The following is a 15,715-nucleotide window of genomic DNA, read 5'->3' as shown; positions in this document are numbered from 1 at the left end:
GATTGAGCCATGTATGTGATTCCTACCTTGCTATGCCTGCTATGCTTAGAGTTGTGTCAGGTCTGGTTCATCTGGGTGATGGGCCAGAGTGAAATGCTTATGCCGGTAATGTGAGGGATGTGTTGGACATGTTTTGGTAAAGGTATCAATGAGAGGCCATGTAGGAGTACATGGTGGGTTGTTTCATTGAGGCCGTCCCTAAGAACTGAGATCTGTATGTGTGATTTAAGATTCAGCTACTACCATGCATTGGGATCATTAATTGACCCTCTCGGCTTCTTAACCACCCTAGTACTCTGTCCAGGAGTTGCAACTAGTTTCTGGTGTTTGTAGGTTATGTGTTGGCGGCCGTGCGTAGCGCTGACCCTAGGGGTGGGCTATGTTGCGGTAGATACACCGTGGCCGGGTATGCCGGGCGCCTGTTAGGCGTCTCGGGACCCTGTTCACATCGTTCGGGGCCATATGTGGAAACCTCGGCCGAACTCCCTGCGGATGGAACCTGGATAGGCGATAAACCTGGACTAGAGACTTAAGTGTTTAGGTAGGCCGTGGTTGACACCCTCGCTGGGCTTCCGCTTGAAGGTTGCCGAGTACATGTCGTGTATGCAGCGGTAAGTGGTGAAAGTGTGTATGAAGAAGTACACCCCTGCAGGGTATAAAACTATTCGAATAGCCGCGTCTGCGGTAAAGGACTATTTGGTTGCCTATACAGTTCATAGACAAGTTAATGGGTACTAATAAAAGACTCAAGATAAGTGTGAGTACCGAGGATGGCCCTCTCATGGGATGACGAGGGAGGATCCCCGGTGGAGTATTGTGTTGGTGAGTAGTGGACTCGTGTGCGAAAACTATTTTACTGGTGAAGTTCCGTAGGATAGCTTAGCCAAGAGTCAAAGCTGGCTTGCTGCATTAACCCCACCACCTTCTTGAGAATAAGCATGTATAGTAGGTTCTGATGTAAGACTTGCTGAGTACCTTTGTACTCATGTTTGCTTAATTACTGTTTTCAGATGACAACACCGCCCCCTCCGATGGGTTCTACGTAGACCTTGACGTCGACGAGTGACTAGCCACCCAGGTGGTGATCCTGGCCATGGAGGGCCCTATGTAGATAGACAGGCTTCGGGAAGCCTTCTTTCTTTCTAGAGTCTGTACTTAGACTAGTTGCTTCCGCATGTGCTTGTATGTTTGTATGACTTGAGTGTCGGGTCATGTGACCCCTATCTGTATGAACATGTTATGTATGGCTCTCTGGAGCCTTTAAATAAAGTACTTGAGTTGTAGAGTTTTGTTGTGATTGCCATGTTGTATGTACTCATATCGGGCATATTGTGTGTATGATTGAAATGCTTGGTATGAGTGGGATCCGACAATCTAGTTGTTTATCCTTGGCAGCCTTCTTATGGGGAAATGTAGTCTAGTGTTCCTCGAGCCATAGTAGTCCGCTACAGCCCGGTTCACCGGAGTCCTGCTAGCCCAGCACTACTGCTCAGGACACTTGACTGGCCGGCATGTGTTTCACTTCGTTCCTATGTCTGTCCCTTCAGGGAAATGTCACGCGGTGATATCCGGAGTCCTGCCTAGCCTGCTACAGCCTGGGTTCCCCGGAGTCCTGTTAGCCCAGTGCTACAGCCCGGAATCACTCGTTGATGACCGACATGCTCGATGTGATTCATGTATGCCTGTCTCCATAGGTCTGTGCCGCTTTGGGTTCACAACTAGCCATGTCGGCCCAGGTTCTCTATCATATGGATGCTAGCGACACTATCATATACGTGAGCCAAAAGGCGCAAACGGTCCCGGGCCATGGTAAGGTGACACCCGTGGGATACCGTGCGTGAGGCCGCAAAGTGATATGAGGTGTTACCGGCTAGATCGATGTGACTTGGGAATCGGGGTCCTAACATATCTATGTTGTAGATCAATAGCTTGCGATGTACCTCCCCATTTATTTTTTTATATGTTCCTAGAGAAAATAAAGTTGAAAGATGTTAGTAGCAATGATGCGGATTGGATCCGTGATCTGAGGATTATCCTCATTGCTGCACAGAAGAATTATGTCCTTAATGCACCGCTAGGTGACGGACCTATTGCAGGAGCAGATACAGACGTTATGAACGTTTGACAAAGCTCGGTATGATGACTACTTGATAGTTTAGTGCACCATGCTTTACGGCTTAGAACCGGGACGTCAAAAACGTTTTGAATGCCACGGAGCATATAAGATGTTCCAAAAGCTAAAATTGGTATTTCAGACTCATGCCCGAGTCGAGAGGTATGAGACCTCTGACAAGTACTTTGCCTACAAGATGGAGGAGAATAGCTCAACCAGTGAGCATGTGCTCAGATGGTCTAAGTACTACAATCACTTGATCAAGTGGGAGTTAATCTTCCAGATAAGATAGTGATTGACAAAGTTCTCTAGTCACTATCACCAAGTTATTAGAACTTCGTGATGAACTATAAAATGCAAGGGATAACGGAAACGATTCCCAAGCTCTTCATGAAGCTGAAATCGATGAAGGTAGAAATTAAGAAAAGCATCAAGTGTTGATGGTTGACAAGACCACTAGTTTCAAGTAAAAGGGCAAGGGAAAGAAAGGGAACTTCAAGAATAATGGCAAGCAAGTTGCCACTCCCATGAAGAAGCCCAAAGCTAGACCCAAGCCTGAAACTGAGTGCTTCTACTGCAAAGGAAATGGTCACTGGAAGTGAAACTGCACTAGATACTTGGTGGATAAGAAGGATGGCAAAGTGAACAAAGGTATATTTGATATACATGTTATTGATGTGTACTTTACTAGTGTTTATAGCAAACCCCTCAGTATTTGATACTGGTTCAGTTGCTAAAAGTAGTAACACGAAACGGGAGTTGCAAAATAAACATAGACTAGTTAAGGGCGAGGTGATGATGTGAGTTGGAAGTGATTCCAAGGTTGATAAGATCACCATCACACACTCCCTTTACCTTCAGTATTAGTGTTAAACCTAAAATAAATGTTATTTGGTGTTTGTGTAAAGCATAATATGATTGGATCATGTTTATTTCAATACGGTTATTCATTTAAGTCAAGGATAATTGTTATTCTGTTTACATGAATAAAACCTTCTGAGGTCATACACCCAAGGTGAATGGTTTATTGAATCTCGATCGTAGTGATACACATATTCATAATATTGAAGCCAAAAGATGCAAAGTTAATAATGATAGTGCAACTTATTTGTGGCACTGCCGTTTAGGTCATATTGGTGTAAAGCGCATGAAGAAAATCCATGTTGATGGGCTTTTGGAATCACTTGATTATGAATCAGTTGATGCTTGCGAACCATGCCTCATGGGCAAGATGACTAAGACTCCATTCTCCGGAACAATGGAGCGAGCAACATACTTGTTGGAAATAATACATACTGATGTATGCAGTCCGATGAATGTTGAGGCTCGCGGCAGGTATCGTTATTTTCTGACCTTCACAGATGATTTGAGCAGATATGGGTATATCTACTTGATGAAACATAAGTCTGAAACATTTGAAAAGTTCAAAGAATTTTAGAGTGAAGTGGAAAATCATCGTAATAAGAAAATAAAGTTTCTACGATCTGATCGTGGAGGAGAATATTTGAGTTACGAGTTTGGTCTTCATTTGAAGCAATGCGGAATAGTTTCGCAACTCACGCCACCTGGAACACCACAGCGTAATGGTGTGTCCGGACGTCGTAATCACACTTTACTAGATATGGTGCAATCTATGATGTCTCTTACTGATTTACCGCTATCGTTTTGGGGTTATGCATTAGAGACAGATACATTCATGTTAAATAGGGCACCATCTAAATCCGTTGAGATGACACCGTATGAACTATGGTTTGGCATGAAACCAAAGCTGTCATTTCTTAAAGTTTGGGGTTGCGACGCTTATGTGAAAAAGTTTCAAACTAATAAGCTCGAACCCAAATCAGAGTAGTGCGTCTTCATAGGATACCCAAAAGAAACTGTTGGGTACACCTTCTATCACAGATCCGAAGGCAAGATATTCATTGCTGATCCTTTCTAGAGAAGAAGTTTCTCTCAAAACAAGTGAGTGGGAGGAATGTAGAACTTGATAAGGTAATTGTACCTTCTCCCGAGTTGGAAAGTAGTTCATCACAGAAATCGGTTCTAGTGATATCTACACCAATTAGTGAGGAAGCTAATGGTGATGATCATGAAACTTCAGATCAAGTTACTACCGAATCTCGTGGGACAACCAGAGTATGGTCCGCACCAGAGTGGTACGGTAATCCTTTCTGGAAGTCATGTTACTAGACCATGACGAACCTACGAACTATGAGGAAGCGATGATGAGCCCAGATTCCGCGAAATGGCTTGAGGCCATGAAATCTGAGATTGGATCCATGTATGAGAACAAAGTATGGACTTTGATTGACTTGCCCGATGATCGGTGAGTCATTAAGAATAAATGGATCTTCAAGAGGAAGAAAAACATTGATAGTAGTGTTACTATCTACAAAGCTCGAATTGTCGCAAAAATGTTTTCGACAAGTTCAAGGTGTTGGCTATGATGAGATTTTCTCACTCGTATCGATGCTTAAAAGTGTGTCCGAATCATGTTAGTAGTTGTCGCATTTTATGAAATCTGACAAATGGATGTCAAAACTGCATTCCCTAATGGATTTCTCAAAGAAGAGTTGTATATGATGCAACCAGAAGGTTTTGTCAATCCTAATGGTGCTAACAAAGTGAGCAAGCTCCAGCGATCAATCTATGGACTGGTTCAAGCATCTCGGAGTTGGAATATATACTTTGGTAAAGTGATCAAAGCATATGGTTTTATACAGACTTGCGGTGAAGCCTGTATTTACAAGAAAGTGAGTGGGAGCACTACAACATTTCTGATAAGTATATATGAATGACATTTTGTTGATCGGAAATAATGTAGAATTTTTTGGAAAGCATAAAGGAGTGTTTGAAAGGAGTTTTTCAAAGAAAGACCTCGGTGAAGCTACTTACATACTGAGCATCGAGATCTATAGAGATAGATCAAGACGCTTGATATATTTTCAATGAGTACATACCTTGACAAGATTTTGAAGTAGTTCAAAATGGAACAGTCAAAGAAGGAGTTTCTTGCTTGTGTTGCAAGGTGTGAAGTTGAGTAAAGACTCAAAACCCGACCATGGCAGAAAAATAGAAAAAGTCATTCCCTATGCCTCAGTCATAGGTTCTATAAAGTATGTCATGTTGTGTACCAGACCTGTTGTGTACCTCATCATAAGTTTGGCAAGAGGGTACAATAGTGATCCAGGAGTGAATCACTGGACAGCGGTCAAAAATATCCTTAGTGGAGTAAGGAAATGTTTCTCGGTTATGGAGGTGACAAAGAGTTCGTCGTAAAGAGTTACGTCGATGCAAGCTTTGACAACGATCTAGATGACTCTAAGTCTCGATCTAGATACATATTGAAAGTGGGAGCAATTAGCTAGAGTAGCTCCGTGCAAAGCATTGTAGACATAGAAAATTTGCAAAATACATACGGCTCTGAATGTGGCAGACCCATTTACTAAATTTCTCTCACAAGCAAAATATGATCACTCTTTGGGTGTTAATCACATAGCGATGTGAACTAGATTATCGACTCTAGTAAACCCTTTGGGTGTTAGTCACATGGATATGTGAACTAATCATATAAAGATGTGAACTATTGGTGTTAAATCACATGACGATGTGAACTAGATTATTGACTCTAGTGCAAGTGGGAGACTGAAGGAAATATGCCCTAGAGGCAATAATAAAGTTGTTATTTATATTTCCTTATATCATGATAAATGTTTATTATTCATGCTAGAATTGTATTAACCGGAAACATAATACATGTGTGAATACATAGACAAACAGAGTGTCACTAGTATGCCTCTACTTGACTAGCTCGTTAATCAAAGATGGTTATGTTTCCTAACCATAGACATGAGTTGTCATTTGATAAACGGGATCACTTCATTAGGAGAATGATGTGATTGACTTGACCCATTCCATTAGCTTAGCACTTGATCGTTTTAGTTTACTGCTATTGCTTTCTTCATGACTTATACATGTTCCTATGACTATGAGATTATGCAACTCCTGATTACCGGAGGAACACTTTGTGTGCTACCAAATGTCACAACGTAACTGGGTGATTATAAAGGTGCTCTACAGGTGTCTCCGATGGTACTTGTTGAGTTGGCATAGATCAAGATTAGGATTTGTCACTCCGATTATCGGAGAGGTATCTCTGGGCCCTCTCGGTAAATGCACATCACTATAAGCCTTGCAAGCAATGGGACTAATGAGTTAGTTACGGGATGATGCATTGCGGAACAAGTAAAGAGACTTGCCGGTAACGAGATTGAACTAGGTATTGAGATACCGACGATCTAATCTCGGGCAAGTAACATACCGATGACAAAGGAATAACGTATGTTGTTATTGCGGTTTGACCGATAAAGATCTTCGTAGAATATGTAGGAACCAATATGAGCATCCAGGTTCCGCTATTGGTTAATCTCCCACAACTAACTCCTGAGTCACTTCACTTGCAAGGCTTCTTATGATGTGTATTATCGAGAGGGCCCAAAGATACCTCTTCGATACTCGGAGTGACAAATCCTAATCTTGATCTATGCCAACTTAACAAACACCTTCAGAGATACCTGTAGAGCATCTTTACGATCACGCAGTTACATTGTGACGTTTGATATCACACAAGGTATTCCTCCGGTATCCAGGAGTTGCATAATCTCATAGTCGAAGGAATATGTATTTGACATTAAGAAAGCAATAGAAATAAACTGAACAATCAATATGATAAGCTAACGGATGGGTCTTGTCCATCACATCATTCTCCTAATGATGTGATCCTATTATCAAATGACAACACATGTCTATGGTTAGGAAACCTTAACCATCTTTGATCAACGAGCTAGTCTAGTATAGGCTTACTAGGGACACGATATTTGTTTATGTATTCACGCATGTATTTAAGTTTTCGATCAATACAATTCTAGCATGAATAATAAACCTTTATCATGAATAAGGAAATATAAAATGACATTTTTATTATTGCCTCTAGGGCATATTTCCTTCATTTGCACCATATGCCTAGTGACATGAATATACAAATTCTTGGATCATATTGTTCATGCACTTTTGCTTCTATTGGATATGTGCAAGAGAAGAGAACCAGCATGCTGGATGATGTGTTTATCTACCATGTGCATACATTATTTTATTTTATTTGTGCTTGTGTAGGATCATTCTTTGTGCTGACTTCCACTTCACGTGAGTTGACCATTCGAGCTCTTGAGAGCGAACCACCTTCGATCACGATGCTTCCACATCGTACTTGCTTGTGCTTCGGCATTGTGAAGGATGCACAAGGACATGCTTTCAAGGTGATATCCTTCTCTTTTGAGAACCCCCAAACCATGCGCATGGATATTATGGATCATACTTCATGTGTTGCTTGCACCTTGACATATTGCACACATGCTAGATATCTTTCTTCGACTTATCATTGCCACATTGCCATGCCTCATGACATATATACCTTCTATGTTGCATCCAACTTGTTGCCTACTTGCTCCTATCATATGCTTGGTTGCAATAATGTCATCACTTCACATATTCCATGTCCTATTGATTGCTACATGCTTGCCTTGATTGCCTCACACATGATGAACAATTGCTCTTTCTATTGTGTTGAGTGCCACACTATCTTCACTACACAATATGCATATTATACTTGGATTGTCTTGCCCCATGTGTTTAGACACTTCATTTTATTTGGTGTTTTGAATGATTCATATGCTTACCATAGACCATTTTTTGAGCGATTTATGCATGACTGCTATGACCATGAGGTAGATGCTTATTCTCTTGTCACACATATTTTCATCACTACCTCACATTTACATGTTTGTCTCCATGATGACCTTGATTGTGCTCAATTCATATGCTTACATGCCATGTCACAATCCTTTGTCACACCATATGCTATGCTTGATGACGACACTTGTTGGGTGAATCTCCATTTGAATGCTTGGTTTTGCACTAACGCTAACCACATTTCTTTTTCCAAGTGTTTGTTGTCTTTGCTCCTTTTGAGGGAATCACGAGACGGTACGACAATGGAGAGTGTCCCTTTCGAGCCTCAAGATGACGAGTACTTAGTGATCGCCTACTTCTACACGACGAGCCGTCTCTTTCCCATGGTGATTTGGTTTTCGATCCGAGGTCAGGTCTTTCCGAAGGGGGAGGCGATGACGCGGAGCATCCTACGGACATCACCATGTCAAGAGTCCATTTGGCAAGTGACACATGCGACGTCTACTTAACATACACAAAGGTGAATCATCTCCTTTACACATGCTCACTTGACCCCTTAGAGGATGGTATACTACTTGACCCTCCATCGTGCATGCATAGGTATTGTCGGAGCTTCACGAATGTCGAGGGGGAGTGTAAGCGCCAAGGAACGACTACACCGTCCACGAGGGAAGCGTGGAAGAGAAGACGGGAGAAAGGAGAAGAAGACGGAGCGGCTGCTGGAGCCAGGCCGGACATCCGGATCTCCGTCCGGATCATTCGGCTCCGCTGGATCATCCGGACCCTCTCCCGAATCGTCCGGCTACGACGGCAGGAAGACACCCGAAGGCCTCGCGTGAAGCCGAATCATCCGGACCCCCTCCCGGATCATCCGGAAGATGCCCGGACCGTCCGGACAGTCCCAGATGTCCAGTTGTTCCCTGTAGCAACGACCTAGCAGGATCATCTAGATGGACACTCGGCTCATTTGGATGATGCCCGGATCATCCGGCCTTTGCCTGCATGCATGTTTCAGGCTGAGGCCCATGTACCCATTCCGCCCCCTCACTTACCCCTTCATGGCCTAGACTATAAATAGACTTCATCCTCCACATTTTTAGGGTTAGCAAAGTGATAGCTCGTTTGATAGAGAGCTTTGCTCCTTGTACCACTCTACTCTTGAGAGAGAGAGACTACCACTCCCATGGAGTTCAAGACCTCCATGTAAGCATGTGAGAAGATCCCTAGTGGATTCAAGGCCCCTCATGTGAAGATCCGTCTAGGGTTCAAGGCGTCCTCTTGGAGATGAACTTTACCTTGTATCTTTCCCCTTGTTGTTCATGTACCTTGTGGAACTTGTGTGTTTGATTGTCTAGTGGATGTGTGATTGGACTTGTTCTAGAGTGTTCCTCTCGTGATTTCCCTCGTGTTTTTCCTCGTGTTCTTCGGGGGATCCCCTCCAAATCGTGAAAGATTGGCCCCTAGGGTTCCACCCTACATCAAAAGCACCTCTCCCGTTGAAGATAAACCAATCTAGTTGGCCAAACCAAACGGATAGACCAGAGAGAAATACTAAGCTATAACAATCACACATAATAAAGTTCAGAAAAGTGTCAATTACTTTCAATGAATAATCTTATCATAAACTCACAATTCATCGGATCCCAACAAACGCACCACAAAATATTACATCGAATTGATCTCCAAAGAGAACATTGTATTGAAGGTCAGAGAGAGAGAGAGAGCCATCTAGCTAATCACTATGGACCCATAGGTCCTGTGGGAACTATTCGCACATCATCGGAGGTGCAGCAAGGTTCATGCAGAAGCCCTCCGTGATCGATTCCCCTGCAGCAGAGTACCGGCGAAGGCCTCCAGATGGGGCTGCGAAACAACAAAGACTTGCGACGGTGGAAAAGTTGTTTCGTTGGTGCATCTGGGTTTTTTCCAATATTTGGAAATTTATAGCACTTGAGTTAAGTCAGACAGAGCCATGAGGGGCCCACAAGACAACAGGGCGTGCCTCGTAGGTATTCTAGTCCTCCCTCGAAGCCTCTAGAGTCTCTTTTGGTTCAGAAAAAATCATCAAAAAGTTTCATCATGTTTGGACTCTGTTTGGTATTTTCCGTAAAACCAAAAAATAAGCAGAAAACAGCACCCGACGCTAGCCTCCATCGGCGCTCTCACTACATGATCTATTTGGCAATACCGCAACGCCGTTATCTTTGACAAGATCACACCGTCATCCTCCACCCTTATCAACGTGATCAAGGACGAGGCTTGCTCCTGGGCTAACATTGGAGCCAAAGGATTAAGACTAGTTATCCATGTAACCCGATCGTGCACTCTTGGGGCTGACCACCCCCTTTTCTTTTGCTCATCGGATGCCCTGACCACGCCAATATATGTACATGGCTAGGCATTGCCCTATATTTGCTTTCCCCTATCAATGCAATGATATGCTCTCATACGTATTCGCAAAAAAATGCGGTGAACCTCAACACCTGAGCCACATGAATGGGAGGGGAATAGTTTGCAACCTACTATCTTACCAATACGGTAAGGTAGAGAAGGGAGGCGCTTGGGGATAAAATGTCCACAAATGTTCGGCGGTCCGGTCACTTAGTCATCCAACATGGCTCACGAAATTCGTTCGGACCGGTCCGGGCATTTGAAATCCCACAAACTAGCCCCAAATCAAGGGGATGTTTAGTAAAGTTCGGAGGTCGGCCATGTCAGACTCCAACACCCTCGGTCCACCCAAAAAAACCTTAGTTGGAGTCCTTGTTTTTTCTATCTGATCCTCCTCATGTTCGTTATATCCGGGCTTTCGGAGACCAACGTCATATACCAACTTGTCGTTTCCCTAAAATTGTATTCTGGAGACATGAAGTTCTAGTTTCTCAGAAACCCTGCCATTTTTCCTAAAAATATTTCAAAAGCCCCAATAAATCCCCCTATCTCTCCCAATATCTAGGGGAATTCTCCCAATACTTGCCACGTCAGTCAGCATGTTGCCACCATTGCCCACCATGCCACCTTCATGCAACTGACGCATATGCAAGGTTCGGTATTCGGGGAGGTATTGTGGAGGATCTAGGAAAGTACTCCCTCCCTTCTAGTTTGTAGGGCATATCTCAAAACATTTGATTTCTCATTTTGCAAGCCTCGTTTTATTTCTCCCATTCACATTTTTTAGATTTCAAGGTGGATTAAATCGTTGCATGCAATGATTAAGAGAAAATTCGCCAATGCATGTAAAAGTTCTTGTCATTTATTGATCACTCATGCATGCATTGCAATTAATACATTGGTAAACATACACAATTTCTTGAGAAAAATGAGCTCATTAAGTGAATCTTTTTTGAAAACTATAAAAATTATTACAACACTCACCATCTATCTTGGTTGGTGATATTTTTGAATTGAGCCATATAAACCGAAAGGGAGGGATCTAAACCTGCAAACCCAAATAAAATTATTGAGAAAGCCATGATAACCATTGGGGGGGGGGGGGGGGGGGGGGGGGGGCTTTTTGGAGACCTATTGGGGATGCTCTGACAGAAATAAGCTCCTAGGAGTAGCTGGTGAATTGACAATGACATGAACCATATCTATTTACCAAGTTACTAAACTCCTTAGGGATGCTGGGCCGTAGTAGCTCGGGACCTTGGGGGTCGTTGGTGGGAGCCATTTCTAAGAGTGTGTTTCCTCCTCGAGGAGGTATGAGCCTACTAGCAAGTAATCATGGTGTTTGTACGGGGCTAATATGAACACTATCAGTGACCACCAACGTTGTGATGTGTTACAACATCACGTCGACTCACCCAACAACTCTCTCCACTCACCAAGTAAGACCATACCGACAAAAAGAACTAACACAAGCATAATTAAATGTTAGCCCAACCCGGCTCAGACACATAACGAGCCGTCGTCTGACAACCATGAAACACACTGTTGAAATATATTGCCCGTCTCTCTCTATCGGTTCGGACTTTTGGATGAGTTAGCTAGAGTATGAATTCAATATGGTATCAAAGTCAGCAGGTCTTGAGTTCAAGACCATGCCGACGCAGTATTAAAAAAGATTCTACGTCCTAGATAAATCCCACGTCTAAGGACTAAATAAGCCTAGATGTGAGGGGGGTGTTGAAATATATTGCCGGCTTCTCTTTATCAATCCGGACTTTTGGATGAGTTGGTTGGAGCATGAATTCAATGCACATATAACTTTGTCTACCGAGCGGGGCCTGTCAGTGAGAAGGGTAGATGACCGGTCGCCGCTATGCTCAGGAAAACGATTCAGACTGCATGCCAAATTATCCCTTTTTAGAAACGTTGGCATGTCCCACAGAAACGGGAAGAAAATTTTCACTAAATGAAGTTTTTTGGAACTCCATGATGCTCTAAAGTTGCCACTTCCCGTGATTTGTAGGAAGCAATTACATAGAATGGTATTGACCAGTCCATTTTCTCGGTACTGACAACAGTGAAATAACTCCTCAAAGGTAGGAGGTATACAGACTTGGCAACCTAAGCTTTAGTGAGCATCAACCTTCAGCGTCTGGGCGATCTCATGCAGGAGGTCCTCTGCACTTCTTTTCTTTGTTTTGGTGCGGAGCTGTCCACTCCTGGTACTTGCGCAAGCTGCCGGTGAAATCGGTGAACAGCGCGTCGACTCTGATCTCTCTGAGCCAGTACTCATATTCAGCATAAGGGTCTTGATGGAAGTTGAAGTGCAGGTATGAGTTCTCATTTCTGAATGTGTATGGATGCACCTGGAACGCCACCATGATTCAGCAAGGTACTGTCATCTAAGACCTTGCATATGATAACAGAGAGAAACGTGTGTTGCTCACCTGAAGATTCAGAGCATGTGCCCGTGCCACAAGATCGGTTGCAGGGCCTAAAAGGTTATTCTCTGGGGGGATAATTGTATCCTTCCATGGCCCAATCCCAATTACATACTTCCTTATGAATGCGAGATAGCCGTTCGAAGTTATCTCATAGTATGACTGCAGATTACAAATCGTCTTTGAAAACTAGGAGTTTTCGGGTGACGAACTTGGCAGAAAAAAAAGTAGTGCTTACTGCTGATCTTACCTGATTGGTATCTTGAGTTGGAACTGTGGTTTCGTCTATTAGAAGTAGTTTTGGAGCATTTGTGATGTTTGAGATGTAAATTAGTGAGGTTGGAGCAAAGGATTGGATGAATAGCGGCTTCTTGAGCCAATCTTCGGACATATATTTGCCTTTGTAGCCATACTTGAGAAGCGTCTCGACAAACTTGTCCTCAAACTTCTTGCCACCTGACCACTTGACCTGCATGTTTATTCAAAAATCATATTGTGGAAGAATATTCAAGAAATCAGTAGACATTAAAGTTGGTTCATTTCTTAAGTAAACAATGTGTTCCAAGGAGTTTGTCAGGTTGAAATCACCTACATGCTGGTTGATGAAAATAGGATTCTTGATCTCTGGGTATATTCCGACCACCCTGTCAGCATGAAGTGCAATCAAGATAAACTCATCAAATGTAAGAATATTGTACTTCCCTACAATATAGTAGGAGAACATTATTAGCGGTAGCAAAGAAACAAGAGTTATGTATTTAAAAGGACATTAAATAGTACTCCCTCCTATCCAAAATAAGTACCGCAGTTTTGAACTGGGGTTAGTTCAAAACTGCGACACTTATTATGAATCGAAGGTAATAACTAAAAATGTATAAGGCATCCGAATTACACACGACTGAGACTAATATGATTTTATTTCATTGTTGATGGCAAACATGAGAGTCATATTTAAGGGCAGTAAAATGCATTAAGAAAAATAAGAAAGCAAGAAATAGACAAGACAAAAAGTAATACCATTATACTGTTGATCCCTGAAACTGAAGCGCTGTTTCACCCTCAGTGATTTCAGTTCTCTTAGTGTAAAATCCACTGGAAGCAAGAAGAACTCCAAAATTCAGAAGTAGATTCTCGACCAAAAAATGTTAGAAATAGCAAGTTAGCAACAAAAGAAGCTTAAGATACAGTTTCACATACCGGTAAACCAACCAGTCATATTTACTCCCTGGACTTCATAGGTTCTCTTCCTGCCAACGAACTCGGTACGGTTGGCGATGTCGGTCGTGTCATCCAGTGTTACATCATGAAAACATATCAGATGACCGTCCTCTGATGCAAGTATATCAGTCTCTATGAAGTCTGCACCTTCCTCGATAGCCCTCTGCCATAAACAATGCACAAATATATTCAGGTTCGGTTTAAAAAAATAAAAAATCAGGCTTGCATTAACATATTGGATTTCAGTCTTCAGAGAATCTCCACCAGATTAATAAACAGGCTAACAATCTGGACATGACATGATCTTCGGGATATTCTTCAGCATACACCTCTTTTCATCATGGTTGGGCATGTGAATGTGCTGTCCTAAAATTATACTATAGTCTTCTCGGGCACTGAAGACTATTAGGTTCAATACGCAATACTCCCTCCGTCCGGAATTACTTGTCACATAAATGGATGTATATAGACGTATTTTTAGTTCTAGATACATCCATTTATATATACATCCATTTATGTGACAAGTAATTCGAAAATGGAGGAAGTACAGTTGAATTTGACGTGGCACTAAAATATACTACCATCTGAATCCGATGCAACATAGAAGGAAGGGCAAGTAACTGAGGAGTAAATTGCTGGTTACCAAATATGCGGCAGCTGTCTCTTCGGGTATTTCGCCATTGGAACCCCTGTGGGCAATGTTGTAAGGCCTGGATGTCTGTAGTGGCTGCTTCTTGTGGTTTACATCCAGCTGACCGTGGCGACGGGCGGCTGGGTTGGCATCGGATCCTCCAATGATTAGAAGCACAAGGACAATGACGGAGGCGTGCCCTGTCAGAGAATGCATTCAGTTCACAGGATCTTGAAACTAAGCAACTACTCAAGATTCTGACGAACCGATTCGATACAAATTTCATCTTTGCCATATGAAGTTGCGCTACTCCGAGATTCAAAATAGCAAGATCATCAAATTCAGATCAAGTCGAGCTTTTGTGGGGGGAAACACATACATGGGCGCTAACTTACATCAAATCGATGCATTATTCAGAGAGAGAGAGAGAGAGAGAGAGAGAGAGAGAGAGAGAGAGAAAAGCCATGGTATGGCACTTACAGAGGGAATCCATGGTGCTTCTGCTGCCTCCCTCCTTGCTTCCTTCTCCTCCTTACAAGCGTAGCCTCCTCCTCCGCCTATCGGAGTCAGAGTCAGAGAAGCTTTTAAGAAGCGGCGGCCTGGCGCGGAATATTCCTTTGAGAGCGACACACCCAAAAAAGTCTTGTAAGTGGCGACGCTATTTGGATTTGGATTTGGACATGGCGTGAGCTGCTACCCCTGCATTTCTTTCTGCTGCTTCTTTGATTTTCGGAGGGGAATGAAGTCGATTGGAGTCGGGACTCCACTGGACAAACACGGTGACTCTGGCTGCCCCGTACCTATCGCAGAGTCGTCGTCCGTCGCCCGGTACAGCAGGGTTGCAAATGTGTCGACAAGTTTGCTGTCAGTCAACGATTTCAGCGGTCAATGAAATCCGCTGGGTTCACTAATTGCATAGGGTCACATCCTATGAGGAATCTGCTGGGTAATGGGTATGCCCATCCGTCCTAGTGTCAGATCAGAAGACTGCAGGCGTGAAGAAAATGATTCTGAGCTCCGAACCTCACATATTATCGGTCTCTACACATACATACACAAGTGAAAAATGCAAAGACAAAACGCTTCTGCTTCGGTGCCCAATGGGGCGACCAAAAGATCATCAAAATACGGACAAAATCCGTGTCCATTTGGGTCGCCCCATCAAAATAGCAA

General features: G+C 43.0%; 1 pseudogene; it reads right to left on the bottom strand.

Annotated features, from left to right (window-relative positions):
* Window positions 1-12,178: 12,178 nt before the first annotated feature.
* On the bottom strand, window positions 12,179-15,314 carry LOC125551871 (annotated as a pseudogene).
* Between the last annotated feature and the right edge of the window lie 401 nt (window positions 15,315-15,715).

The sequence above is a fragment of the Triticum urartu genome, chromosome 1, assembly GCF_003073215.2.
Source record: "Triticum urartu cultivar G1812 chromosome 1, Tu2.1, whole genome shotgun sequence".
Taxonomy (NCBI): Eukaryota; Viridiplantae; Streptophyta; class Magnoliopsida; order Poales; family Poaceae; genus Triticum; species Triticum urartu.
This window is presented reverse-complemented; position numbering and strand designations above follow the sequence as displayed.